This window comes from Panthera tigris, chromosome B4 (assembly GCF_018350195.1).
Source record: "Panthera tigris isolate Pti1 chromosome B4, P.tigris_Pti1_mat1.1, whole genome shotgun sequence".
In the NCBI taxonomy this organism is placed as follows: Eukaryota; Metazoa; Chordata; class Mammalia; order Carnivora; family Felidae; genus Panthera; species Panthera tigris.
This window is the reverse complement of record NC_056666.1, coordinates 2155043-2180361: the sequence shown is the minus strand read 5'-3', so window position 1 is coordinate 2180361 and position 25319 is coordinate 2155043. Positions and strand designations below refer to the sequence as shown.

Here is a 25319-nt window from a genome sequence, read left to right as displayed (position 1 = left end):
CAAGTAAGCACGTGAAAAGACAATCTCCATCACATGTCGTCGGGGAAATGCAAAATAAAATGACTGATATCACCACACACGTATGACGATGTCCCAAGTCTGGGAAACTAAAACCACCACGTGCTGATGAGGACGTGAAGCAAGAAGGATGCTCAGAGCCGGTGGGAACACAAGATGGCACACACCTGGGAACAGTTTGGTGGTTTCTCGCGAGACATACTCTTGGCATACGGTCTGGCAATCACTCCCCTTAGTGTGCACGAAAGGAGCTCTACACTTATGTGCACACAAACACCTGCACGGGGATTTTATGGCAGCTTTACTCATAACTGCCAAAATTTGGATGCAACCGAGAGGTCTTTCAGTAGGTGATGGATAAGTGAACTGTGGTCCATCCAATGATTATTCAAAAAGAAGTGAGCTCTCAAGCCGAGACATGGAGGAAGCTTAAATACTAAGTGAAAGAGTCCAACCTGAAAAGGCTCCATACTGTAGGATTCCTACCACAGGACATTCTGGGAAAGACAACTTTGGAGACAACAAAAAGTCAAAAGATCAGTGACTCTCAAGGCAGTGACACTGCTGTGTGTGATCTTGTAACAATGGATACTGTCATTAGACACTTGTCCAAACCCATAGAATGCACAGCAGGCATGAGCTCTGATGTCAACTATGGACTTTGGGTGATAATGACGTGACATTGTAGGTTCATGGATTGTAACGAATGTATCATCAGGTGGGGGAGGTTGACGGGGCGGGGGGGGGGGGTGCTGGGGTTATATGGGAAATATTTGTATCTGCCTCTCAGTTTTGCTGTGAACCTAAAACTGCTCTAAAAATTGTTTATTATTTTCTAATTGCAACCACTTAAGGTCCTGGTCTAGACTTTCACTGGACAATGGATCTCCATCCCACATAGATGCTGTCTCTCTTGAACAGGGGTTTCCAACCTGGAGACCATGGTTTTCACTTCCAGGTGAGGCTGACACGATGAATCAGATTTTGGAACCTCACCTCACAGAACAATGGGAAAGAAACTGGAGATGCACCAGGAACTGGCAGAACTTATCTTTGAATTTGCTGGAGTTTCAGAGTAGTGCAGATGTGTGCCTCTGGGGTCCTTCCTCAGACCCTGCTTCAATTAGCTGAAACGCTGTGGCGATGAGACACAAGGTTTACTACCTCGGACACGGTACGTGTTGGTATGTAAAATAGTGAGCGATGGATTTTCTGACCTTACAATTGCTGTCCTGTCATGGCATTGAGAATAACAGTACAGAGGGTGAAGGCTTAGTGGGTGTGTGAGTGACTGGCTCTTCACAAATTAGAAGAATAAGAACTTTTATAGAAGTTGTGACTATGATAAAAGTCAGAGTTTGTAGGGGTACCTGGGTGGCTTGGTTGAGCGGCCGACTTCGGCTCAGGTCAGGCTCTCGTGGTTCGTGGGTTCGAGCCCTGCGTCGGGCTCTGTGCTGACAGCTCAGAGACTGGAGCCTGGAGCCTGCTTCGGATTCTGTGTCTCCCTCTCTCTCTGCCCCTCCCCTGCTCGTGCTGTCTCTCCTCTCTCAAAATAAACATTAAAAAAAATTCATTAAAGTCAGTTTGTAAATTGGAAGAGAAAAATCAGACTGAAATGCAGACATGTAGAGACTGTAGGTGATTTTAAATTTATATTTCTACTTTCATATTTAGCGTTATATATATATTTTTTTATTTCCTAAAATGACTATGCTTTTTTATCAGGAAAAAAAAACTTCATTGTATATAAATTACCTTTATATACAGTGTTATTACACATAATATTCTCTAAATATGTTTTCATTTTGCTAAAATGTATAAAGACACGTTATAAATAGCACACAGGTATAACCATACAAACATGCTGATAAAGTACTTATAAGTACAGGAATTGTTGGTGTAAGCTGAACATCGAATGTTATTAGCATACGTCCTTTCCCTGAACATAATCACCCTGATGTGTACGTGAATCCAATAGAATCAAGATTAGAATTTTAATAAATTACATTAATAAACTCTGTCAAAATTACACAGGTCTTCTTTTAGCCTTATATTAATTTTTTTTTTAATGGAAATGCTTTCTAAAGCATTTCTCACATCAGGCTGGTTTTATAATTTTGGGACTCTGGGTATAAAGCGGGAGACTGGGATTACAAGCTTGGATATACTTATTCTTACCCACCTGCGTGTGTTACTGGAATCCGACATCCAGATCAGCACAACAGCAGCACCTCTACACCACAGACCCAGGTTGGAACAGTCCTCCTTGAGTAAAACCAAAAAGATGCCCAGTTTGTGTGTGGCCTCCAGCAAAAGGAGATCTTAAGGTAAGCGACACGCGACCTCTAGGACTAAGGTTTATGAAAAGGAACTGGCAAAGATCAGTGGGGGCACAAGTCATGGAGAGCCAGGAGGGGGCAAAACCAGGCACCAGCTGGTTGGCGGTGAAGAGTCCTGAAGAGGCTCACACGAACCCTCACGAATTCCCATTTTACACTGCCACTTAGAGAAAGCTCAGGAAAGATGGAAAAACAGAAGTACAGTTCGTCAGGGAACAACTGACCCGACGTAAATATTACAACCCACGCCATTTTGACTCTAATTACCCAGGAGCTTTGGAATCGGCACGGGGAAGAAATGTCAGCCCTGCTCTCTCCTCCTGCCCCATTCCGAGGGGGGCTACTGGGGAGGGCCATCTGGGGGGCTTCGTTCCTGGGCCTCTGCAGTCAGGCGGGGCCAAGTGACAGAGAGGGGCTTGTGCGTGGTGGACACGGGGATATACACCAGTGTGGGTGGGCCACCAGACCCCAGGGTTCCCTCATCTCCCACCCCTGGCTGGGCATGAACACTGGGCTGGAAAGGTGAAGGAACAGCCACCAGCCTGGGCCTGAGTTATTCCGTGATCAGGTACCACTTGCCCAAAGTCGTTAATAGGCCCAGATTAACGTCAGAGGCACTTAGGGCACCCGGGGGCTCAGACAGGTTGAGCATCTGACTTCAGCTCAGGTCACAATCTCGCAGTTCATGAGTTCAAGTCCCGCATCAGGCTCTGTGCTGACAGTTTGGAGCCTGGAGCCTGCTTCAGATTCTCTCTCTACTCCTCCTCTGCTCAGGTTCTCTCTCAAAGATAAACACTTAAAAAAAAAAAAAGCATCGGAGGCACTTACATTTCAAGGTTCACGACAGCATCCAGAATTCAGTCATGTAAAAACGGGAAGTAGAGTGCTGACACAGAAAGACGCTGAGGGACACGGCGTTGATGTCAGCCAGAGGCGTAAGGCACTGGTTCGAGATCGGTGTTGCACCGTGGCCAAAGCATTTGGTGAGTCTGCACAACCAGAGGCTGGCCAGGCCCAAAACTCCCAGGAAGAGACCAGAAAACAACTGCATCAGCATGTGCCGGTTGGTGCTGGCTGCATTCAGTCTGGGTTAGAAAAATCAAATGAATTCAAACACGAATCAGCAGCTTCCCATCAGAAGTGAAGAAAACAGGGAGACCAAACGCTGGGGGCCCTGCAGGGTTGGAAAAGGTGGTTGCTTTGAGGACCCAAGTGAAAGGGCAAACTGAGAAAGGTTTCCAGTGACCCCTCGTGGGCTACGCCAGGCAGCTGAGATCAGACGGAAGGCGTAGCTGCCTCACCTGCTTGCCCCCTACCTCCCAGCCTCCTCCGCAGCGGGGTGGCTGTGTGATTCAGTTCCTCCACTGGAAGGTAGACAGGTGGGTGCCAGCACCCCCAGACCGGAGCCAGCATGCTTTCATCCCACCCTCTGCTGCCGGAACGTCAACACCCAGTGTGGTCTGAGAAGGCAGAAGTGCCTCTGTCATTCTGGGTCCCTGAGTGTCTGTGTGGGGCAGAGACCCACCCCTGTCAGCCAGACTCCCATCTACTCGGCGTTAACTCTGATTGTATCAAGCCAGTAAATCAACTAACACTCAAATTCCCAAGACTAATGACACGGATTTCTTTCACAAAGGTTTTTAAATTATAAAAACAGACAAGCAACATTGAGTTCACCCGTGTGCTGTTTAAATACGCATATGTCCGGGAGATCGCTGAACGCTTCATGCCAGCAGGGGGATACCATTTATTTACAATTGTTGGGACTAATTCTTGTTTTGTGCTATTTTCTAAATTGTGAATCAAGCCATTTCAGAGTAATTTCCGCAATGACAATTTGTATTCAGTAAATACCGTTATTTAAAATAAAGATCCAGGGCGCCTGGGTGGCTCAGTCGCTTAACCGTCCGACTTTGGCTCAGGTCGTGATCTCAGAGTCTGTGAGTTTGAGCCCCACGTCACGCTCTGTGCTGACAGCTCAGAGCCTGGAGCCTGCTTCGGATTCCTTGTCTCCCTCTCTCTCTGCCCCTCCCCCACTCACACTCTATCAAAAAATAAACATTAAAAATTTTTTTAAAATAAAGATCCTCCTAGAGAACACAAAATGCCACACATACGTATTTTTGTCTTTGTTCATTCTGCCACAGGTGAACCACTGTCTCCACAAGTTAACCAATCAGCAAAGTCCACGAAGTCCCACCATTTTGTTTCCTCTCCTGCTTTTCATGCCTTGGTTCCTTCAGATCCTCGTATTATCACTATTTTATTTTTTTCACCATAAGCACACTCTTCCATCCCCATCACCTATTTCCCCATCCCTTCACCCACCTATCCTCTGGTGACCATTAGTCTGTTCTCTAGAGTTAAGAGTGTTTCTTGGTTTGCCTCTTTTTCCCAACATTCGTTTTCTTAAATTCCACATTTAATAAATCATATGGTATTTTTCTTGGACTTATTTCACTTAGCACTACGCTCTCTAGCTCCATCTGTGTAGATGCAAAGAGCAAGATTTCATTTTTATGGCTGAGTGATATTCCTGTGTGTGTACAGGTTTCAATTATTATAATGCAACAGAAAACACAGGGTGCATGTATCTCTTTAAATTAGTGTTTCTGTATTTTTTTTTTGGTAAATACCCAGTAGTGCAATTCCTGGATCATAGGGTAGTTCTATTTTCAACTGTTCCACAATGGCTGCACCAGTTTGCATTCCCACCAAAAGTGCACAAGGGCTCGTTTCTCACCACATTCATGCCAACACCTGTTTCCTGTTTCTTCTAGCCATTCTGACAGGTGTGAGGTGATATCTCATTGTGGTTTTGATTTGCATTTCCCTGATGATGAGCGGTGTGGAACATCTTTTTGTGTGTCTGTTGGCCATCCATAGGTCTTTGGAGAAATGCCTCTTCATGTCTTCTGCCCATTTTCAAACTGGGTTGGTTTTTGGGTGTTGAGTCAGTTCTTTATAGATTTTGGACAGTAGCTCTTTATTGTACATGTCATTTACAAATATCTTCTCCCATTCAGTAGGTTGCCTTTTAGTTCATAATATTTCAATAGTTACTTTTCGGTCTACACTACATAAAAGGTGAAGAACAACAGAGATGGATGAGAGCAAGTCATGGTGTGAAGGCATCCTAGATGAAGAGAACAAAGTCTGTCTGGAATCTGTAAAGCACCCTTGGTGAAATGGCTGCTTCAGCTAAGTCTTAGTCATTGGTTTCATTCTGGAGGGTGACGGCATTATCTAGTCATTAACTTACAAACTTTTTTTTAATCTTTATTTTTGAGAGAGAAAGAGAGAGGGAATGCAAGCAGGGAAAAAATGGAGAGAGGAGAGAGAGAGGGAGACACAGGACCCAAAGCAGGCTCTGAGCTGTCAGCACAGGGCCTGATGCAGGGCTCAATTTCATGAACCAGGAGATCATGACCTGAGCTGAAGTCAGATGCTCAACCGAATGAACCACCCAGGTGCCCCTACATGCATACATTTTAAAACAGAAGAGTAGACTTGGTGGCCTAAGAATCCTCCTGGCAACAGATGAGGCACCTAGCAAATGTGGTTGGTGGAACAGGACTGCTGGGCTTGTTGGTTTTGGGGGGAGGCTTGCCACCAGAGTGTAATGGATTTGCTTCGAGAGGGGCTACCCTGTCCCTGCTACATTCAAACCCCGTCTGTCATCTCCTCGCCTTGCCCTCATGGCACCAGACCATCACAATGTTCTTTGCTGCTCATTCAAGCACATCAGAAATGCTGTGAAAGCAGGGCCTGGAAAGTGAGAAATCTGCCTGCCAGTGGGAAGGAGAAACAGAAACCGTTTTCTGGAGACGGAACCCAGGCTCAGTCAGGAAGGGGAATCGGGGAGAAGGGCACAGCACAGACACAGACCAAGGCCAAGCCGCGTCCGGAATGCACTTTTGGGTTCAGCCTTCGTGTCTTTTGCATTGGAATCCATTTGCTCCCAGTTTACAAGGCAATTTGGGCACCTGTCCCCTTGTTAGGGGAGGGCAATACCATCTGCTCAGACGCTTTGAGAATTCTCGCTGTTGTGTACCATGTACAAAACCCCCACAGCAGCAGAGTGGATGTCTGGTTTCAGATAGCTGACACCTTCCACGGTGGACACCTGATTCTAATCCCAGCCACCCCCACGTGTCTCCTGGAACATGGCAACGTCACTGGACTTCCCTGTCTGGGGTCATGGCTGCTCTGGGTCCCCCATCTACGCAGCAGCAGGAGCTCCTACAGACAGAATTACTCAGTGGGACTCACACTCCACACCATCCGACAGCTTCACAGCTCAGAACAAGGCAAATATTCCCACCGTCTTCACCATCAGGATGCAGACCCCCCCCTCCTCCACCACCCATGGTTTCTTCAGCCCTTTGCCACTCATTTGCTTGAACTTGACCTGGGTCCCATTTCCTTACCTCAGGGATGGGCTCACTCCTCCCCCTAAGGTGAGTGCCTCCCTCTCGGGTTCCCACACCTGTGCTCTAGGCACCACACTGGACAAGCTGCCGACTTCTCCCTGAGGTGGCCACCTCACTCCTGTCATCCGCTACAGACTGTGCTTGGTTTTCCTCTGCCACACTGCTTCCCTGACCGAGCGCAGGCAGACCAGTCTGTCGATCATTCACCCCAATGATGAAAACTACATCCCTATAAGCGCAGACACATTCTTCTCTTTACTGCATTCTCAGCACCTACAGCCAGTTATGGCAAATGATGTTATTTGTCAAAGATTATGAAGAAATGCCTGTTCCACAGATTCAGGACAGGGAATTTTTTTAGAAAGTATGGAACATGCTTACTGGCCAACAGAATGGAAAGTAGCCTGAATTATATCAACAGGTGAAAAACGTATGCTGCATTAGAAAGAGTCGTCTTCAAACTATTCAGGAAGGGCAGACTGGCCTCGAGATTCCTCAGGGACTCCGAACAGCCAGCAGGATTAGGCTCCACTCACACTCTCAACGACATGTACCTTCCAGCCTCGCTGAGGCCCGTCAACTCTCCGAAGGAACTAAAAGGTGGTGTGTTAATGCTGTGACAGTGGTGGTCTGGGTGCCATCAGAGCAGAATTACAAGAGTTGAAGGCTGATTCTGTTCATGGTAGCAGAGGGAATCCTCAGAAAAGGGGGGGGGGTGCTATGCATCTTCCTGCCGGGGTTTTTGGTGACAGGCACCGGCCTCGGTGCCAGCTCACAGGAGGGGGACCCCTCAGGTCAGCAGGGTGGGTGGGCTGGCCTCTGGCAAGGACGGGTTAGGGGTCCGCTCCTGGAACCACACATGTGTGGCTCCATCACGGACCCGGAAGAAATGAATGAGCAGACGTGGAACGGCTGGGAAAGTGGGTGATGGGCTTGAGAGGTGGTTTTGGTGCAGGCGTTCGTAACGGACCACAGGTGGTGGCCTAGGTGGACCGGTTCTCGTGACTCTGCCCTGGGCTCACAGGGCCTGCAGATGACACCTGCTCCCTGTGTCCTCACCTGTGTGCTCTTCTAAGAGGCTCTTGGTCCTCTTCCTCCTCTTTGGAGGGCACGATCTACAGGATCCGTTCCCCCCATGACCTTTGACACCACCTCACAGGCCCAGTGTCCAAACACAGCAACCCAGGGGAGGGCCTTCTGCACAGGAACATGGGGGCACACTCGGTCCATAGGAGGCACGTGGTCCCAACAGCGTGGAGAATGGCCTCTAGGGAAAGATACACGTGAAGGGAGAGCCCTGGCCGGAGTCTGTAGGAAGGAGTGACTGACTTGGGCTTCTGAGGTCCCATCCCCTTCAGACGCTGCACCACGGGTTTGTGTCACTCAGCAACACCAACTGTGCTGACTTGTGGCCTTTTTCTTTTTTCACGAAAAGATTACCAAGGTTTTACATAGCCTTTCATTGTGACCAACGGTCTGGAAAAAACTTTCCATGCACACCCGTCTTCCTTCCCCATCTCGTAAGTTTTATGACCTCCTGATCACCTTCTAGGCCTCCTTCTGTCTTGTCTTCAGTCCCTGTTCACACCCTCTCCCCCAGACATACCTCTCCCACCTCATCGGGGGTCCTTTGTCAAACCAGGCACACAACGAAGACGGGACTTTGTAGAAATGGACTGGCCCGGGAGAGCAGACACCTCACTTCTGAGAATCGCAGACGGTGGACGCAAAGCTTTACTCATCATGTAAAGACCAAACCCAAAACCCACGTTCATTACAGTTGCTGATTTTCACAGCCAATTTACTCGCATTCATTCTTTCGACTTCCTCCTATGCAGAATTCAAACTCCAAACTTACTAAGAGCAGTTTAACTTTTATAGATGACCATACAGCCCATCCTATCAGAACAGTGATCACTTGAGCATCAATGGCTTTTGGTAAGCCAACGCAAGTGCCCAGTAAAAGTTATAGGTTTCTTCTGATATATAAAAATTTTTGCCCCTCATGTAAATGCTTCACCTATTTTGGGAAAGATAATGTTGATACTATCAAATGCACACTGTGCTCCCAACCTGCCCCTTATAAAATGAAGGACGCATCAAAATTCAAGGAAAATGGAAGCTAAAGGCCTTATAATTTGGGAAAAAAACAAAAGTTGAGTGTAAACCTTATATTGGTAAAGTTTTAAGTGTGCAGAATAGTACATAAAGCATTCAAATATTTTTTAAACCCTAGAGAAAAATAGTACATATATAACTTAAAATCTGCCAAATCTCAGGGCTTTAAAAGGAAAAATTATACGATATAGTAAAAAAAAAAAAAAAATCACAATGGATCTTCTGGTGGGGGGACTCAGTGGGAGCTCTATGCAGAGGTGGGGATCCCAGATGTTACACACGTGTCCATTAGTCAAACATGTACCGTTAAGACTTGGGCATTATGATGTATGTACATTTCATGTCAAAGGTTACAAAATACAACCCTCGTCATCGTCTTCATCAGTGAGGGGTGGGCAGCAGACAGAGCCATTAGAAGCTCGCAGAATGTGAGGGATCGTGGAGACTGAGTGATGCAGATTTTCTGCCTGCATTTGTTTAAAATTTCCCATAATAAAAATTTTTTGAACTGTCAAAGCTCTGGTAGGAGGAAGATTTTCAAGGTTTTGCAATAATTGAAGAGGTCATAAAAATGTGCATTAGAAAAATATAGTAGGTGGATGTGATAAATAAGTGAACAGGGAGAGAAAATCTGGGAAATAGGTTTAGAGCAACACACAGTAAAGTACGTATTTTCACGGTGTGAGAAGTTCCTGTGAATTAAAACACACACCGAACCCTCACTCAGAAGGAGCAAAAAGTTAACGGACTTCACACGATAGAAACATACTGGTAAACAAACATTGATAGACCCCTGCAAATAAGCAAATGCCTGTAAATTAAAATTTTCCATCTATTTTGTGAAATTTGTTAAAAAGCTTAATACTTGGTGCTGGTAATGATGAAATAAAATGAGCATAATTTTGAGATGAAGATTCACAAAGTTTTGGAAGGAAGATGGGGATTTTGTTTTGTAAATATCAAAAGTCCTAAATACATGAAACATTTTTACCCAATAATTTGAATGCTGGGAAATTAGTCTTAGAAAATAAAGCTTTTAGCCTAATTGTGGTTCCATCAACATGTTGATATTTAACTACAATTTGGTTTTTTATTTTTATTTTTTTTTTAATTTTTTTTAACGTTTATTTATTTTTGAGACAGAGAGAGACAGAGCATGAACGGGGAGGGTCAGAGAGAGGGAGACACAGAATCTGAAACAAGCTCCAGGCTCTGAGCTGTCTGCACAGAGCTGGACGCAGGGCTCGAACTCATGGACAGCGAGATCATGACCTGAGCAGAAGTCAACCGCTTAACCGACTGAGCCACCCAGGCACCCCTATTTAACTACAATTTGGTGTTAAACTCTGGTGCAGACACACTGACAGAACGTGACGTAACCATCAAAAAGACTCTAATAAAATCCAGTCACAACGTGAAGCGTACTTAATCCCCAACAGTTTCAAAAGTTGAAGAAATGGGACTCCACTCACAAGAAAGGAACAGAGTAGGAGGCGGAGGGAGCAAATGACCAGATGGGCTCAGTGGCCAGGGAGTCCCCAACAGAGGGCATCCGAGGAGAGAAACAAGACACCAGTGGGACCACACTATGGAGTCTTGAAAATCTCCATAAGAGGAGCACCTTTGATCAAGACACTGTACTGATCTGGCACATCCTTGACTTGTCGGAAGCCTGAAAAGCAATAATGGTTCTAGGAAAGAATTCTCCAAGACATGCTACTTCTAATTTCCATTCACTTAGGGCACCAGCTTACCAGCTGTTTACGGATACCCAAAACATTCTTTAACTGGGGACTTCATGAAAAACCCCAAGAAGTGTTAAAAATGACCGGCCCCAAACTTTAAATACCTATGAGGCTACAGTGAAGATTACTTTGCTAACAATTAAAATCCTTGAAATCTACAACAGCAGTAGCAGCCATCAAGGTTTTTTTTTTTTTTTTTTAAGATTTTAAGGTAATCTCTACATCTGACATGGGGCTCAAGCCCACAATCCATATACTGAGTTGCACTTTCCACTTACTGAGCCAGCCAGACGCCCCTATCGATATTCAGTCCTTTCTGATGCGAGTCTTGGTTACTAATATTGTAGATAAAACAGAGATAATAGAATAATACGGCAGATATACAGGCAAATGAACTAGATTATAGAATGATAATCTTTAATCTGGAATATTTCCTACACCTGTGTTTTTCACAACACTGACATTTTTAGGTGTAACAGGCACCCGATGGAATGCAGATTTTAAGCATACAATTCAAATGAGTGTCGAAACATCATACACCCTGGTTACGGCCACCCTAAGATGCCAAGATGCCCAGCACACCTCTTCCCACCCTCCTCAGGAAATCGCTGGTTTCTACCACGTTTCTTCCAGCTGTTCTTCAGCCTCATATAACTGGGACCCCACGTGTGCTCTTCCGTACCTGACTTCACTCAGCAAAACATTTTGAAATCCATCTATGTCATTGCGTGTGTCATAGTGCCTTCCTTGTTCCTGCTGGGGAAGGGTTTCTCTGTACGAATAAACTGCTTCATTTATCCATGCGACTGCTCAGTGGACATCCAGGCTGTTCTCTACTATTATAAACAATAAATGCTATTTGTGTTTATCACATGGGCATGCACGTGCACTCGCGTCTCCACTTTTCTGATATCCAGGGATTGAAGCATCATGACATACAGATGTGTTAAGCTTTACAAGAAACTGTGTTCCCAAGCAGTGTCCTCTCCTCCTGTCTGATGGAGGGCGTGGTGGTGGCACTAGAAGGGCACAGAGAAGCAGGCTCCCCGTGTTGTTCTCTGCGTGGCCACTTCCTGTTTGGATTCTAGGCTCTGGGAACACAGGGGTAGAGCTAGGTCACCTCTGTTTGTAGGACTCTTCACAATTAAACCTAAACCTGTAACGTCATCTCATTGTGCTCTGCTCTGGCATTTCCTGCCAAATGGCAAAAGTTCTCCCCCCATGTCTCTAGTTAATTATGTCAACAGAGAAGAAATGTAAACAAGAAATCGGTTAACTATGGATGCAATTAAGAGTACTTTTTTTAAAAAATTATTTGCATTAGATTTTTTAGTGACCGTACACATTTATATAGAACACTTCTTCTAAACAACAATATGCAGGCATACCCTGCTTTGGGTGGTACATGTCATATTGGATGCGGATTTTCTTCGGTAACACTCTGCCCTGTGACAACCATGGGGACAAGAGGATTGGTATTTGCATACATTTGAAATTACACATATAAAACATGCATCACATGTATACCTCAATCCATCAGGACCCCCACATGGGCCTTCAAGAAAAAATGATTTCACCTGACTACTCATGTACTTGGGCACACATAATCTAGGGTTTGCCTAAACTGTGCTAATTCATCCATACACTCACCTCTAGAAGTTCCGGATAAGTTCCCAGAAGGCAGAGATTGATTCAATCTCCCTAGTAGGCTACTAGCTGCCTTGAACAAATCATCTCCGTATCGCTCTTGTACACTTGGATTCAATTTCCAAGAGCCTTCAGTTTAGTTATATGATGTCCAGTTAAGGGTTACACAGAACTGCACGTGTCTTCTCAAGGTGTTTTTTTAAGTTGCTAATAACTACTTGGAAACAAATCCCGTCAGATAATTAGAGCATCTGTTTCTCATTGTTAGTGCCTGTTCTTTGATCTCATTAGAGTTAAGATGTTCTGTTTCTTGGTGTGCAACTAATCTTCACTTGCACCCTGGACATCTCAGGCATTGTGCTCAGAGACCCTGGGTCCTATTTAAATCTTTTACTCTTCTCAGGCCATTCAGCCTATTTAAGTCTAGAATACATGTCCTGGCTGCTTTGGGGACTATGGCTGAAAGGTCCACTTGCAAGGCTGTTCTACCATGCTGGTGCTTGTCCCTGTTCTTAGGCGCCAAACCTTTGGCAGTGTTGGTTCAACTCCAGGGTGGCCTCAGACTTCATACGCTGTCTTAAAGGACCCTGTATTGTCCTAATATTCCTCCCATTCGGGGGGGGGGGGGGGAGCAGCTCTACTCCCCACTGCCAAGCACGCATGGGCACAGGGCTCGACTCCGCTCCCTGTGAGATAGGAGCCCACTGGGGAAGGGCGTGAGTGGGGCATTTCCCGGTGCTCAGTTGGGGTAGGCTGGGCACCACTGACGACCCATCCTGGGGTCCTAGCAGGTCCTTTGGCTAGACAACGTGGGTGTTCCTTGGGCTTTTTCACCTCTACCCACTGGGTTTCAGGGTCAAGGTACATAAGAGGCAGTGCTTCCCATGGTCAGAGGATCTAAAAAATAAAAATCCCTGTGTCTTTCTCACATCCCAATGCCCTTAGTCTCATTTTTACCCCACCTGTAAGAATTTTGTGACATTTGGTTTTTATGTTATTGAGTTTTTAGCTGTTTGGAAAAGGAGTGGAATGCATTTACTCCATCTTGCCTAGAACCGGAAATTGCCATTTTTTTTTTCTGTATGTACAAACAAATCTTCAAAGTATCAGGAATCCTAAAAGGGAAGGACAAGAGGTAGAGTGTTTTTGGGTTTAAAGCTTTTATTCCAGCCTCTGCCTCTCTCATTGCAGACAGGGGGCTTCTGGAAAGCCAGACACTTAGGGTAAACGTTCTGGACCGTTGTCTCCGCATGACACTAAGGCAGCTCAGGGACTAGAAACAGAGAAAAGTGCCAAGAGCAGAGACCAGAGCAGACCTTTTAGCTCCAAAGTGACGTTGCATCTTTAGGAGCAGGAAAGGCAAAGAGTCCAGAATGTGGAGAACTCAGCTCGTGGGCTTGGGCGTTTCACTGTGGCTTCCAAGTCCTTTGGGTTTCCTCTGGCTCTTCAGCCACAGGATGCCAGCAGTCAGGGTTCAGAGGAAGACACCCCTCAAACACAGAGAAGCACAAACGTGAAGAGGGCCCACGGACATGAACCAGCAGAGGGCTGCACCTCCTTCCCCCTCCAAGACAGGCCAGTCTCTTATTCTCCGCACCTTCTAGCAGTAGGATGATAGTTTTAGAGAATTAACATTTACTTGGTAGTAACTGCAGATCACCCCTCGTGGCTCCTCCCTCTTCCTTACATTACCAAGATTCCGGAACGATTTCTTCCAGGGAGCTCAGCTGAAGGTGATTGGTTCAGATTGTATTTTCCTGAAAAGATCTTTATTTGGTCTTAACTTTTTAAAGTCCGTTTTCACAGAGTATAGTATTCTAGTCCTGTAGTTTATTATTTCCAGTTTAAGTCGTCCATTCCATCCTCTCCAGTCTGCCCTCATTTCTGCATCAGTCCCTTTAAAGGGAACCACTGGGGACTTTTTCCCTCTCCATCTTTGTCTTCTGGAATGTAACCATTGTCTCTCAAGACACAATTATATTTGGCTGAATCTGATTTCTTAAATCTGAATTTTTCAGATTTGGAAAAATTTTGAACTTTTCTCCAAATATTGCTACTGTCCTTCGGTCTCTATTATGCTGGGAATCAGGCCACACATTTTTCACACCTATACTTCCCTTGTGACCTCTGTTCCGGGGTCCCCATCTTTTCATGGTACAATTATTGCATAAATTTGCTCCTGACCTGTAATTCAGTTTATGAATGCCCCTCCCTATAGTTTGAGGTGTTTAATAACACCTCAACTGGATTATAAGTTAGTAATTACAGATCTATACATTCCTTCTGGTTCCATCATCTAGATTCCAATTCTTGGGTAAAATTTTCCACCTTGCCATCTAATTCCCTAACCATATTCATTAGAGTTAAGAATTTGAGACATAGGAATAACATGTGCTTTGCCTGGAGCCTTCCCCTAGGATGTCAGGTCACCGCCACTGAGGGCTACACAAGAGAATAGAGCCCGTTGGTGGTCTTCCAGTCACAAGCATCGCAGCTCACTGGGATGCACTTAGAGATGGAATGTCTTGTGTCTGCCCATTCTCAGGGTCGTGGGCTACTCTTGAAGCACAGCCCTGAAGAGTCTCTGTGGGAGCTCGTGGTTCTACTTTGCTGGGCTTAGGGTTTAGCTTCCTAGCTGTTTTCATTTCTTGGTCATTCACACCTTAGCAGCTTAGAATATGGTGATTTCAGAAAGGAAATTCCATACAGAATGCCAGGCCTTGTATTTTGTAATCTTCTGGTCTCCAGGGTCTTGCCCCCTTAAGTCCTACTTGCCTTGACAGCTTTCTAATGCTCTCAAGTAGTTGGGGACTTTGTGCAATTTATCCAGTTACTTTGCTTGTTCTTGATGAGAAAGTAGGTCTGATAGAAGCTGTGACAGAGGTGGAAGCAGGAACATTTTTGAGAGTGTACACATGCAAGTGTGCAGGGGAGGGACAGGGAGACCAAGAGAATCCCAAGCAGGCTACACACTGTCATCAAAGAGCCCAACATGGGGCTTAATCCCACGAACTATGAGACCATAACCTGAGCAGAGACCAAGAGTCGGATGCTTAACCAACTGAGTCACCCAGGCACCCCTGCTTTGTCTTAAATATTGATTTCAATGAAGTCAGGAGTCAACTCTTGTTTATGATTAGGTCACCAGCTACGGTCTTTGATTCTACACATGGCCAAGGTCCCATGTGCTTGAACTTGCTTAATGTATACCTTTTAACAGAGAAGACTTCGTTTATTTTATTGCATTTCAATTTACACATTACACATTTATGTATTCAATATATTCATTTATATTTTATATGTAGATAAGATTTAAACATTGCTTTTAATTTTACATTTATTTTTGAGAGGGAGCAAGAGCACAAGCAGGGGAGGGGCAGAGAGGGGGAGACAGAATCTGAAGCAGGCTCCACACTCCGAGCTGTCAGCACAGAGCCCGACGCGGGGCTCGATCCCACAAACTGCAAGATCGTGACCTGAGCCAAAGTAACCAACTGAGCCACCCAGGTGCCCCTTAAACGTTACTTTTAAATCTATGATGGAAAAAAATTTATTTTCCACTCATACTCCACCCCCCACCCACCATTATTTTCCTTTTGCAGAAAGGTAGTTTCTATTATTTGTCCCCATGTTCCTAAGTAAACTACACCTGCTACTTGGGCAAAAGTAATGAGTTTACTAGAGACAGGGTTATAAATGCAGATAAGTCAGTATATATAGATTTGTATATTGGTATCCAAGACACCTTCCAGCTGTCACATCCAACAGGAAAGTTTAGTCCTTCCCTGAGTTAGAGAGATTAATATAAAGAAACCCATCGTGTTTGCAACATTACAGTGATCATGCCAAAGCAAGGTTGATCTCAGCATAAGACTTCCAGCATCTGGAGACAGATCTTTTCAAAGTGGCTGCAGTCCATGGCGACGTTACAGACACAACCCCTCCAACCTTCCATCCTCCGCTATTGTGATCCTCAAACCCCAAAACACCCTGGGTTCTTTCTGAAGCCCTATTGTCCCAATCATTCTTTCCCACCTCCTGTAAGCCAGGACTGGATATGCACATAGGCTAGACCATGGTGTCACCACCTTACTGCTGAGCCATTATGCCTCCACTCTTTTGCAGAAGTCCCAAAAGCAAACAAGACAGCTGCTGTTCCATGCATCTATCATTCTTTTGGACCCTGACTCAGGAAAGGTTTCACCTGCAGACCCAAGTATGGTCCTCTCTATCCTAGTCTGGGAGGTTTTTTCCATTTGTTTAAATACAATGTAAACTCTAGAAACCAGGTGCTTATTTTTGCCACTGTACCCCAACATTCGATGTAATGTCTATCACAGGACTAAATATTCCTCTGAAAGGGTATAAATTAGTATAAACCATCCATTCAACAGCACCAACCTATGGCTCGCCAGTGTCCATACATCTAGCTGTACACCTGTCCCTTCTTTTCTGTTTCCTCTTGGATTTCTGCAGGTTTTCTCTGGATCCCTTCCATGACTATCGCTTCCCTTCTCTTCCTCTTTGCATTGAAGTACACTGAAGTTCTTTGGTCTTAAAAGTCAAAACCAAATAAAACCACCAACCCTTAGAGTCCACATGGCACACTGGCTGCTCACGTAAGAGATGCCTGCATATCCTAAAATCCTCCACACCCTTCTCCCTACCGTCCTCCATCCCAACTGATAGACACACCACACAGTGTAAAATATTGTGAATTCATGCGGGCAAGGTCCTGCAGAATGTGTGTAGGAGTGGATCCTGGGAGTGTGCGACCTGAGGACAGAGTTTAGATCAGGCTGAAATCACTTGCAGAGGATGGAGTCACTGGTACCCATCGCTGAGCTAGCCTGAGGTGCTCAAATTTGCTCTCAAGTACACAAAGTGACCCAAAGACTTTGACAGAATTCGTTTATCATTTGTGATCAGTAATCTCTTGTTCCCCCAAAGGGTCTAGAAATTTACTTCTTTTATGAAAACCTTGATAAGCATTTTCTGAAGGGAGTTGCATGATCCTTGAAAAATACTTGAGTTGCTATTGGGCCAAGGCAGAAGACACAGGTGAGAAGAGAGGGTATCAAAGTCATGGGTTGTATTTAATTGTCAGAAGGCAGGTCAGCATGTTCATAACAATGGGACAGGATGGACATAGCGACTCCCTCAGTGTGTGATGCCCACTATGCTCTCAGTTATCTTAGAGAGTTTGTAGACCTGAATAAATATCCCCACCTGATAGATGTTGAATTAGGTATTTGTTCTTCTACAGAAGAATTGGTTTTCAAACTAGCAGTATTTTTCTAAGTCTAAGAGGGTTGATCAATTCAGTTGAATTATTAGAAGGGGTGAGATGAAGGTTCCAGTTTCTGGAATAAATGTGGCCCATGTACCAGCTACTTGGGTTATGCTGCATTTAGCCTCCCCACCGGCTCTGAAGATGATGTCTATCCCTAAACAAGGAAATGGAGACTCAGCACATGCACATCTAAGTGTGCGCAGTTAATGTGGGACATGGCAAAGCCCGGCTAGAGCCCGTGTCTGGGACCCCCGAAACCATCATCCTCTCAACAGTGATGCTTCTGCCATTAGACTTTGCCTGGAGGAAATTGTTGGCTAACACTGCAATGCAACATTGAAGTGCATCACCTCATAATCGAGCAGGTCCTTGATTTTTGTGTGTGCATGTGTGCAATGCAAGTACTCTTGTTAAAAGAAACATCAGGGGCCCCTGGGTGGCTCAGTCAGTTAAGCATCTGCCTTCGGCTCAGGTCACGATCTCATGGTTTGTGAGTTCCAGCTCTGTGCTGACAGCTCAGAGCCTGCTTCAGATTCTGCGTCTCCCTCTCTGCCCCTTCCCCAACTCATACTCTGTCTCTATCTCAGAAGTAAACAAAAACAAAAAAAAACAAAAAAAACCACATCTTTAATGGGGAAACATGGAGTTTTCCCCCTAAAAAGGCAAGAACATCCACTTTTACTCAACATAGTACTAGAAATCCTAGCTGCAGCAACCAGACAAGAAAAAGAAAAGGCATCAAAGTTGGTAAGGAAGAAGTGAAACTTTTGCTATTTGCAGATGACATGATACTACATGCAGAAAACCCAAAGGCTCCACCAAAACGCTGCTGGAACTGATAAGTCACAGGATACTAAATCAATATACAGAAACATTTTGCATTTCTATATGCCAATAATGAAGCAGAAGAGAAATTAAGAAAACATTCCCATTTACAATTGCACCAAAATAAAATACTTAGGAATGAACTGAACCAAAGAAGTGAAAGACCTATACTCTGAAAACTATGAAACACTGACAAAAGAAATAGAAGAGGACACAAATGGAAAGATACTCTATACTCATGGATTAGAATATTAAAATGTCTACCATTTAGGGGCACCTGGGTGGCTCAGTTGAGCATCCGACTTCAGCTCAGGTCACTATCTCCCAGCTCATAAGTTCGAGCCCCGCGTTGGGCTCTGTGCTGGCAGCTCAGAGCCTGGAGCCTACTTCGGATTCTGTGTCTCCCTCTCTCTCTACCCCGAACCCACTCGTATTCTGTCTCTGTCTCAAAAATAAACATTAAAAAAATGTCTACCATTTAGTAGACCACTTGGTCTACTACCAAAGCACTCTATACATTTAATTCAATCCCTATCAAAACACCACCAGCACATTCACAGAGTTAAAACAATCCTACAATTTATATGGAACCAAAAAAGACCTGGAATAGCCAAAGTAATCTTGAAAACGAAAAGCAAAACTGGAAGCATCACAATTCTGGACTTCAAGTATATTACAAAGTGGTAGTAATCAACACAGTATGGTACTGGCACAAAAAATGACACCTAGATCATTAGTACAGAATACAAAAACCAGAGATGACCCACATATGGTTAATTTTCCACAGAGGAGGAAAGAATACCCAATGGGAAAAAGACCATTTCTTCAACATAGGGTGTTGAGAAAACTGGACCACTTCATTGTATCTTACACAAAAATAAACTCAAAATGGATTAAAGACCTAAATGTGACATCTGAAACCATAAAAATCCTAGAATATAGGCAGTAACTTCTTTGATATCAGCTGTAGCAACATTTTTCTAGATATGTCTGAGACATAGGAAATAAAAGCAAAAATAAACTACTAGGACTTGGTCAAAATAAAAAGCTTCTACATAGTGAAGCAAAGAATCAACAAAGCTAACAGCCAACTGATGGAAGGGTAGAAGATATTTGCAAATGACATCCCTGATAAATGGATAATATACAGCATAAAGAACTTAGAAAATTCAACACCCCAAAACTAATAATCCAGGTAAAAAAAAAAAAAAAAAAAAAAAAAAGGCCAAAGACATGGACATTTCTCCAAAGACGACATGCAAATGGCCAACACATGAAAAGATGCTCAATGTTACTCATCAAGGAAATGAAAATTAAAACCACAATGAAACAGTACCTCACACATGTCAGAATGGCTAAAATCAAGACAAACAACAGGTGTTGGCAAGGAAGTGGAAAGGAAGGAACCCCCTGCACTATCGGTGAAAATGTTAATTGGTGCAGCCACTGTGGAAAAAATACTCAGCTTCCTCAGAAAGTTAAAAATGTAACTACCCTATGACCCAGCAATTGCACTCCTGGGTATTTACCCAAAGAACACAAAAATATGGATTTGAAAGATAGATGTACCCTGATGTTTAGAGCAGCAGCATTTACCATAGCCAGGACATGGAAACAGCCCAGGTGTCCACCATTTGATGAATGTATAAAGCAAAGGAGAGATACATACGCCACAGACTACTATTCAGTCATAAAAAAGAAAGTTTAGGGCACCTGGGTGGCTCAGTCGGCTCAGGTCATGATCTCGTGGTTTGTGAGTGTGAACCCCGCGTCGGGCTCTGTGCTGACAGCTCAGAGCCTGGGGCCTGCTTCAGATTCTGTGTCTCCTTCTCTCTCTGTCCCTTCCCTCCTTGTGCTCTCAAAAATAAACCTTAAAAAAGTTAAAGGAATGAGATCTTGCCATTTACAACCACACAGAGCTAGAGACTATAATGCTAACAAAATAAGTCAGAGAAAGACAAATACCATATGATTTCACTCCTAAGTGGAATTTAAGAAACAAGCGGGGGGGGGGGGGGGGAGGGAAAGAGGTAAACCAAAAAAAAAAAAGACTCCCTCTATAAAGAGAACAAATTGACGGTCACCAGAGGGGAGGCAGGGGGATGGGGAAAATAGGCGATGAGGATTAAGGAGCGCATTTGTCATGAAGAATACTGGCTGCCGCGTGTTAGTGTTGAATCACCACATTGTACACCTGAAATAGAACACTGTGTATTAACTGGAATTAAAATAACGCTATTCGGTGATGCGGTTGAAACTCAAGCACACACAACAGAAAGGGGAATAGCTACAAGTGCCTTTGGAGTGGATGGTTTTTTGCCTCCAGCAACATGCCAGCCAGGATGAGGAAAATCCTGAGTCGCACAACAGCAGGGGGGAGAAACGGGAAGACAAAGGAGCCTGCTAATACGCGCACCCCACGGTGGAGAATCCTTTTCTATTTTGGGTTCAAAGTTTCTCCAAACCCTTATGGTCTCACACGCTCGTGCACACCAAAAACAATCTGATCTTGTGTTGCCCACGGAGAAGACCTGTGCCCAGCTCTCTGACAGCTTCTCAGCCACGGTCAGGCTTTGGTGTTTTCTGGAATTCCCCAGACAGGGAGCGAACCATGCCACATAGACGGCCGTATGAGCTGCCCAGAACATCTTCGTGGGGATGCCTGTGCACCATTCAGCCTCCTGAATGATCACGTCTCCCCATCTCTGCTCACCTCTCCCCAAAGGACAGGCTATCAAATGCACAACACTTCCACTGCAAAGGGGAAAATGGACTGCTTTTTCTCTCCAGGGTTTGAGAAAGCCTTCCTGTCAGCCTGAGCGGACTCAGCATGGTTGCCTGGATACTCACTCTCCTTCACTCTTACTCTGATTAAATAGCAATTTAGATTTTTTTTTTTAAACTGATCTGTCCTCTAGAAATATGATCAGCCCTCCCTTACACTGATTTGTCAAGTGGTGGGTTGAGCATCGCTATTCAGAGATGGTTTTTCAATAGGGTGAAGAAATGGACTCCCCAGTTCCTTTATCCCCATGGAATGTATACAAACTAAATGGATTGAAGCTTCTAAGGGTAAGTGGGTCCAGCAGATTTTGGGGTTTCTAGGGAGTAAGGAGGGCGCAGGTGTGAGCCAAGACATTTTATTTTACAACTTAAAAAAAAGCATTGTGAATAGATGTCCATCGGAATAGTTCTATGGGTGGGGGAAGGACAGAATCCCTCAAAACCAACATTTTTAGAGGGCTTTCAAAATACTGGTCTCTGATATTGTTATCGACAGACAAGGAAGTCAAAGCCCCAACGTCCAGATTTAGAGGAAATTCGGGATATAAAAATTCATACCTGCAATCAACATATTTACACAATCCAGTTTGAGGTAAAATCTGCATGTGATAGAATATACACATTTAAGGTGCACGATAAACCGTGATAGGATATCGCCTGTGAAACCATTACCATGGGCCAGAGAACACACACTCAGCGTCCCGTGTTCCTGTGAGACCTATCCCTCCCACCCTGCTCAGGACCCTCATCCTCAAGCACGAAGGGTCTTTCCCTACAGATCCCTTTGTTCTCTCAATGGGTTTTCATAACAGAAACAGAGTGTGCGCTCTTTCTTCAGACTTCAGATCACTTGGACAATCATTCATGCTGTTGAGTGAAGTAACAGCGCACCCCATTCCAAGGATACAGATCGTGTTCATTCCCTTCAACTGTAGAGACCTTTGAGTTATTTTCAGTGTTCAGCTATTACAAATGAGGCATTTATAGGTCTCCATGCTCATTATAAGGACATATGGCTACGTCCATGGGAAGCGTAGGCTTAAATTTTAAAGAAGTCGTTAAATCCTTTCTCACAAAGTGGTTGTAGGATATATTCCCACCAACAACACAAGAATGCCAGTAGCTACATATCCACGCTAACATCTCTTCTGGTCTTTTCTAAACTTTTAGTCATTCTAGAAGCCATGTGCATCACGGCTCTGGTCTGCAGTTCCTGAATAATACATTTGAGTTTTTTTTTTTTTTTTAATGAATTTGACATCTTTGATGAAATTTGTTGAACTCTTACATGTTTACTAACTGCACTATTTTCTTTGACATTTGAGAGTTCTGTGTATATTCACACATCTGGAAACAAATCCTCTATCAGATAAAGAGGGCTTGTTCTTTGTAAAAATATCTTCAGGTCTAACGTTTTCACTCCCCTAACAGTTTCTTTCAAAGAATAGTTCTTAGTTTTGGTGTCTAATTTACAGAGGTTTTTAAAATATTACAGACCATGCTGTTGGTACATTAAACTCTTTAAACCAAGATGTAAAGGATTTTTCCATTAGCTTCTAGAATTGTATAGCTTTCGGTTTTAAAATGAGATCTTTCTGGGGTACCTGGGTGGCTCAGTCGGTTAAACATCGGACTTCAGCTCAGGTAATGATCTCACGGGTTTGTGAGCTTGAGCCCCGTGTCGGGCTCGCTGATGCCAGTGTAGAGCTGATCCTCTGGCTCTTTGGATCCTCTGTCCCCTTCTCTCTGCCCCTCCCCTGCTTATGCTCTCAAAAAATAAATGTTAAGAATAAAATGAGATCTTTTCAATTCTTAAGTTTTTATTCCTACCTTCTTTTTTGACTCAGGTCTGTTCTAGTTTTTCTTTTTTTGCTATGTCTAGTTATCCCGGCTGGCTGTCAGACCTTGTGGGTATTTCTCGAGTGCTGAATTAACAGTTTTCTTATAATTATATTTTGTTCTAGGATACAGTTACATTGCTTGGAAGCAGTTGGATTGTTCTGCCTCTTGCTTTAAGGATTTTTGGACAAGCCCAGAGCATGGGACATTAGTCTAGGTAGATCACCCCCCCCAGGACAGAACACCATCCCACATTCCTCCACACGGCACCCCGAGTTATGAGGGTGTCTGTGCCATGGCAGCAGCTACACCTTCTGAACCGGAGCGCACCCTGAACATGGTTCTTTGATCTTCCCATAAGGTCTTTTCCAGGTCTTAGTACTTCCCTCCAACACGTGTGGTCCTTTACACTTTCCAGAGCACTTCTTGGGCATTTTCAGCACCTATGGAGAATTCGCAGTCCTGCAAACTGGAGCTGTTCTCACTGCGCTGGAATCTCAACTTCCTCTCACCACAGGGAACCTGCTTGGCTTCAGTTCCCACTCCCTGGACCCCAGCCAGAAAATTCTCTGAAGGCCATAATCTCAGAAAATCATGGGCTCCTTTGTTTATAGTCACTTAGGAAGGAATCCAGGGTTTTTTCTTTCTGTTTTTATATATTCATCATTGTGGGCAGGATCATCAACCTAGTCCCAGTTATTCGTCTTGGCCAGAAGTATAGGTCTTTTTTTTTTTCTAAGAGGAGATTGCTATAATCGAAGAGTAATTATTAAATACCTCTCCACATTATAATCAGCTAAAACCACCATAAATGTTGCTCTCTGCAAATCACTGTGCTTTTATGCCAAATCACTTTGTGGGTTACCTCATGTTGAATGTTATGAGCTCCAAAGTAGGTCAGTTCTGACATGCTAATAATTTGTCTTGGGAATAAACACACAAAATCCGAGGGAACAGTTAGCAAGAGGCAGTATGTGCTGAAGCAAAGGTGTTGGGAGAAAGCCAAAGGAGGGACAGAGCCAGCGGACAGGGGCAGGAAGAACAAACAAGAGGGAGAAGGAGACAAAAGTAATCTTTCCACTCTGGGGCTCTTAACACACGATGCAAACCATGGAATGCCTGAATGATTAGTCGTTGAGCATTCCTGATGCTACGCTTGTACTTAGCCATTTCAATTCAATGTAGTACTTGTCCATTTCAATTATTGACAAACGACATGGTAAGAGGAAATAGAAAAGGCACATTTAGGGGGAAATGTCTGGATTTTAGACAATCCCCCATGGAAAGCTTTAAAAAAAAAAATCATTTTGGTAATAGTTTCCTAGCCCATATGCCAAGTAAGAAAAGTGGATGGATACTTTTCATTTAACTGCTTTAAGTATAATTTATACTCTGTCCTATCCCATATTGTTTTATGAAGTCAGCACTCACCAGATGGCATCTGAGAACTAGTCCAGTATCACAGTTTATCTGTAAATTAAATATTCTCATAGAAGTTCTAGGCAGATTCAGAACCCAATAAATCCTAAAGACACAGGTTTCTAAACTTTTTCAGTATCCCATCTCCTATTAAATTGAGTATTCTTCCCAGATTCAGAGTTCCCATATGAATTCGATGTAACAGTTCTCCATTAGAAGGGCTTTAAGACATTGGGGTCAAGTGAACAACATTCTATTAAGGTGAAGGATCATTGTCAATAAATAATTTTGAAGTGAGCTGGATTTAGTTAAGCAACCATGAACTGGACAGCTGCATTTTATAATTGACAGTACAGAAACCAGAATAGTAAAGATAATCAGAGATTAAAGGTAGGTACTTCTCGGCCTCTATGTACCTGAATTAAGACATCAGTTCCTGCTCCTAAAGAAGTTTAGGGATCAAAATTAAGAGACGTGCCCACAACTTTGCAAAATTTCAACAAGGTCCCTCAGTTCTGCTTTTTGAAAAGCTCAATTTCTATTCCAAGACATGTAATTCATCATCAAAATTACATCATTAAATAAAGACATGATGGCTACGTCAAGCACTGGTCGACTTTAATTTGGTGAGAGACTAATTTAGAAGTTTCAGGATATTAGGGACAGGACAGAGAGGCCCACAAAACATTGGAGTGGACCCTGAGGTGCAGGGACCTTAATATCATCTAGTGTTAGGAACTAGTTTTATTTGCTGCTAGGGAGGAATTACATTCAGCCCAAACTCCATTTAGGGAAAAAGAAAAGGCTTTTTCAAGGTCAGATCACAGGGTACAGAAGCAGTGGCCATCCCAAAGTCTCA

The 25319-nt window shown here is 44.0% G+C and overlaps 1 long non-coding RNA gene across 1 annotated transcript in view; it reads right to left on the bottom strand.

Annotated features, from left to right (window-relative positions):
• Positions 1-1534: 1534 nt before the first annotated feature.
• LOC122240552 overlaps positions 1535-25319 on the bottom strand; it is a 50409-nt gene continuing 26624 nt past the window's right edge. The window contains exons 4-6 of the long non-coding RNA XR_006220333.1: positions 3186-3442; positions 2201-2283; positions 1535-1564 (exon numbers count right to left, since the gene is read on the bottom strand). This is a non-coding gene — a long non-coding RNA (uncharacterized LOC122240552). The remainder of the gene's footprint in view (positions 1565-2200; positions 2284-3185; positions 3443-25319) is intronic.